The sequence below is a fragment of the Antrostomus carolinensis genome, unplaced genomic scaffold (assembly GCF_000700745.2).
Source record: "Antrostomus carolinensis isolate BGI_N321 unplaced genomic scaffold, ASM70074v2 scaffold23566, whole genome shotgun sequence".
Lineage (NCBI taxonomy): Eukaryota > Metazoa > Chordata > Aves > Caprimulgiformes > Caprimulgidae > Antrostomus > Antrostomus carolinensis.
The window spans coordinates 1-5251 of NW_010324252.1; the positions used below are offsets into that span (position 1 = coordinate 1).

At 49.4% G+C, this 5251-nt stretch overlaps 1 pseudogene; it reads right to left on the reverse strand.

The window, feature by feature from the left end:
• Positions 1–97: 97 nt before the first annotated feature.
• Positions 98–1123, reverse strand: LOC104527226 (voltage-dependent N-type calcium channel subunit alpha-1B pseudogene; annotated as a pseudogene).
• Positions 1124–5251: the final 4128 nt, after the last annotated feature.

The window sequence follows — 5251 nt, forward strand, 5'->3', positions numbered from 1 at the left end:
ATGGGGAAGGGAACGCCATGGGGAAGGGAACAAGCAATTTCCTGAAACTCATGCCCACCGAGCTGGCCCAGGGACGGCCTGGCCATGAAATTCTCACTCACTTGGGCTGATGATTCCGGTGTTCCTTCTCGCCAGCCTCCCCCTCCTTCTCTCCGTTCTCCTTCTCCACCGAATCATATGTCGACAGCGCCCTGTTCCTGAACCTGTGCCGTCTGTGAGGCTCTTCTCCATTCTCACCCTTGGATCCGGGCTCTCCTTCTCGATTCCCAGACCTCGACCCTCCCCGGTGTCGGGAACGTCGCTCGCTTCTGGCCCCGTTGATTGTCCCGTTGCCTTCCCTGCCCTGTCGTTCGGCAGAGTGCCGGTGAGTCCGATGTATGTCGACAGCGCCCTGTTCCTGAACCTGTGCCGTCTGTGAGGCTCTTCTCCATTCTCACCCTTGGATCCGGGCTCTCCTTCTCGATTCCCAGACCTCGACCCTCCCCGGTGTCGGGAACGTCGCTCGCTTCTGGCCCCGTTGATTGTCCCGTTGCCTTCCCTGCCCTGTCGTTCGGCAGAGTGCCGGTGAGTCCGATGCCTACGATGCTCCTTCTCGGCACCTTCTTCCACCGACCCTCGGCGATGGTGCCTCTTTCCCCCTTCCTGACTCCTGTTGCGGTCACTTTTCCCTTCCTTACTCCCCCCTTCCACCTCCTTGCTGCGGCTCCTGTGCTGCCGGTGTCTCTCCTCCTTATTGTTGGCACCAGACTCCCCATTCTCATCCTTGGTCACATCACCCTTCTCTTGCTCTCCCGATTTGTCCTTATCCCGATGCCGGTGGTGCTTTCGTGGAGCTTCTGCCCCATCAGTAGAGCTGAGTTTGGTCTGTTCCACCTCCTGCACATCCACAGGACTCAACTTGCTGATGTTGTTCCTTCCTTCTCCCCTTGGCTCTACTACCAGTGGCCTATCCAAATGAGTCTTCATGTCTGGTCTGATGTGAAGGGTGGTGGCATAACGCACCCGCTCCTCTGGATCCAACTCGTTGTACAATGCCTCACAGCTGGCTCGGAAATTGTGCATCCGGATCTGGCTGGTCCTCTGCTCCCAAACGGACTTGGATTTGGAGGAGTTCTGCTGCTTGCTAAGGAGGGGAGGAAGGTGAAAAGTTAGTATCCAGTTTTGCACCGGGAAAAAAAAAATTAAAAAAAGAAAAAGAAATAAAAAAGAGGAAATTTTCAGCTGAGACAAGGGATTAGAGGGCTGAGCCACAGAAGTTAGAGGAATGGAGAGAGAATGGCTGGCGGAGAACATGAGCAGGGAAAGCCAGCAGGATCATCAGTGTTAGTTTGCCCCTACACTTGTTAGGCAAGATGAAACAGGCTCTGTGGAAAGGAGTTCTCTTGATTTCTAAAACATGGCCATCCCCCTTGGAAGCCTCAGGTATAGTCTGAAGGGTTACAAGTCTCTGCACACAAAAATTGTATAGCACAACCAGGGTGTTTGAACAGCCTACAGGGCTTCCCCACAACTAGCAGCACCTTTGTCCCCATCTGGAAATATCTGGATGAGCAAATTAATGGTGATCAAGAGAAGTTAGATTGGCAGGAGGAGTGAGGGGAAATTAAAACTGTCCCTGAGGATCTGAGCCTGAGCTCTCTGCCACCAGCCCCCTCCCCTTACAGCCAGCCAGGGGGTCACTGTCCCATCAGCTGATGGCACAGGAAAGCCATTGCTCTAATCCCACAGCATCCTTCCCAGGTGAGGATGGACCATCCAGCCCAAGCATCACCAAAGTCTGGAAAAGTACAAGTGAGAAAGAAAAACTGTTCTGTGCACTGTGAAAAGGCCCCAGGGACCAGGAGAGTCACACGTAGATGCAGATATTATGACAGCACCTTTATCTCCTGGAGAGACCTGGACTTTTCTATCTCTGTCACCTATCATGATGAGGATACCTCCATCAGTATTGACTCAATGCTTTGATTTTTCAGCCCAGCACTTGGTTTCTAACTACCACATGCAGATGGAGATCACCTATCGAGTTCTGGATTCAACCTGGTGGAGGATCAGCACCTGTTTTCTTCCTTAATGGAACTTTCTCTAGTAAAGAAGAAGTTTTGTGTCCAGTTCTGGGCCCCACAGTTCAGGAAGGACAGGGAACTGCTGGAGAGAGTCCAGCACAGAGCCACCAAGATGATGAAGGGAGTGGAGCATCTCCCTGCTGAGGAAAGGCTGAGGGAGCTGGGGCTCTTTAGCTTGGAGAAGAGGAGACTGAGGGGAGACCTCATTAATGTTTATAAATATGTAAAGGGTGAATGTCAGGAGGATGGAGCCAGGCTCTTCTCAGTGATGCCCAATGGTAGGACAAGGGGCAATGGGTGTGAGCTGGAACACAGGAGGTTCCGCTTAAACTTGAGAAGAAACTTCTTTACAGTGAGGGTGACAGAGCCCTGGGACAGGCTGCCCAGGGAGGGTGTGGAGTCTTCTTCCCTGGAGACATTCAAAACCTGCTTGGACACCTTCCTGTGTGATCTCATTTAGGTTCCTGCTCTGGCAGGGGGTTGGACTGGATGATTTTTTGAGGTCCCTTCCAATCCCCAACATTCTGTGATTCTGTGAAAGAGAGGGAAATCATTTTCCTTTCCATCTGTTAGGCTGATGGCTGGGGGCTACATGGGGCTCACCCCCCTCCAGCACTCCATGCACAGCCCACACTGGAGGCAGACGCATTTTCCTTACATATTTTCTGGGCTTCCCTGTCAATAGAAGCAGCTTTTGCCTGTGTGTATGTGTTGATTTGGACTTCCAGGGTCTGTGGCTGTGTGCAGACCCCAGGGGAGGCAGCCAGCCTTCATCTGGGATGATGGAGCACAGTGGGAGCTGTCACAAAGGTTTTGCACCTTGAAACTCTGCTGTGGGATCAGTTCTTTATGGAGGGTGCTGCTGCCTGGTGCTGCTAAAGAGGCAAAAAGCTTCCTAAACACTCAGTGCAGACAGGATGAGGGCACCCAGGCAGATGTGAAGGAATCTGATTTAATCCAGAAATTGGAGTGAGCTGAGCTAATCACTAAAACTAAAAAATCTACATTCTCCATTCTCAAGAGGCACATTCTGGGCTGATTTTTCAGCAGCTGAGTGTCCCATTTACATCACAGTAGAAGAATAGGTGACAAAAAAATCACAGTTTGAAACATAAATGATACCAGAAGGTACTGGGGACATAGATTAGAGCCCTACTCACCCAAAATCCCACATCGAATGGAGATCAGGCTCCTCATTAGGGGAGAACACCCCCCGAGCAGTCCTAGTGACCCCTGGCACAGGGATGAAGAGCCTCATCATAGTGGGCAATAACTTGTCATTTCTTTTTGATTCAGCATGCTGGAAGGTTGAAATGCTATCACCCATCAGCAGATTGACTGGGTTTTAGAAAGAATTCATGAGGAACATGCAAATCCTCTGACTGCCCAGACCTACTGCCCTGTACAAGGATTTCCCATCAGAAGCCACCTGCTCTGCATTTGCAGCTCTCCACAGTCAGCAGAGATGGGCACAGAGAAATGGAGCTGCCTGGGATGGGTGACCTGGGATGTCCTGCACATCATCTGGGATGGATGAGGTGCCTTGTTCTGCAGTGCTCCAGATCTAGAGCTGCTAAACTGAACTGGGCTACAAAAATGAACCTCTGCTTTAGCACTCAGGGAAAGAAGACAGCTTAGGGATGGGTATGTGTGTGTTTCAGCTCCCCAAGTGCCACCTCGGTGCAGGCCACCAAACCTATTTGTTCTTAGGGGACGTTTCTCACTTCATAATGGAAGTCCTCAACATGGGGACCTGCTTCTGCTTTGTGCTTTGAACAGCCAGAGCAGCTGTCAACACTGAAGAGAGACCTACAGATAACAAGTTCGAGTTGGGCAACTGCCCTTACACTGACTGAAGCTTCAATTTATCTACAAACCAAGAACACAGAGACGAGCACAACCACCTACTCCCCATGCACCACCTTGTGCTCCATTTCCATGGGACAGGGGTGGGACACAGCCCCAGCCTCCCTGCAGAGGCTCTCCAAAGTCAAACACACAATAAGCCATCAGGTAACTTCCGTGGACACAACCTCTCCATCAGTGCCTACACTGAGCTCATCGAAACCAAGATATAAAGAAAATCTCCTAAATCAGATGATGTGGTGAGGAGGAAGGTTGAGGAGGGAGGGCTGGTACTCATCACACAGTGCAGAGCTGACACTCAGAACCTGCCAGCTCTGACACAGGATATATCACTTCAGGAAGGTTTTTCAGTTGTGTTTGTTATGCCAAGAACATAAATCAGTCTTTAAAATATCTCAGAGGTGCTAAAGCTTCCGCTGTACTTCACTCATGGGTAACTGAAAGGTGCTGCCAGGTACATACACCACTGAGAACCTGGAGAAACCAAGTAATGCACATATTAACTAAGCCTAGATTGCTAAAATCCCTTCTTTAAAACAGATACTGAAATTACAGACTCAAATTTCTCTGCGTCTAGAAATAAGATGCATCTTTAACGTTGACACAAGTAGTGGAGGTGATTGCCAAAAGACTCCAGCACACAGCCACCCACTGGCTTTGGTTACTAACAAGTCAAAAAGCAGGAGGTTCAGAAGTAATGACTGCATCCTTTCTTCTTTCTACATGAAAAGACACACCAAAAATAAAAAAAAAATAAAAATAATCAGAAAATATATGAAGCACAGTAAAAACACAATCAGGAAAACGTGAAGCCTGCCTGCAAGCTCCTTATCATGTTCAAACCAGTCAAGAACATCATCAGGAGCAAGTGACAGTGCTGTAGGAAATGGAAGTAAAGCAACCGAGTAGGTTGGTCCCTCTGGGGACACTGTTCAGGGTTTTCACAGCCGAAGTGGTGGCAACTAGAGAGACCGTGTCATCTGCTTGTCCAATTAAATTTATCTGACTCTTGCTTTCTCCCAAGTTCCCACAGCAACTGTGACAGCTTCTCCTCTCCTTTTGCTCTGCGGTACTTCTTCGTAGAGAAGAAGCTTTTGAACTTAACTCAGGGCACAAGAAGAATGTCTCCTGACAACAAAACACAGTTTCATTACAACTGACTGCCCATAAGAATACAGTGTCTATGCACACAACACCAAGAATTGCAGAAGAGATGGAAAAACATGAGAGGGAAAGTCATTTCCTCTGCTTCCTCCAGCGTTTGGTCCAGTTAATTACTGGGGGCTGAGTGAATTGGGGCAGAGACAAACCACCCCCAGTAC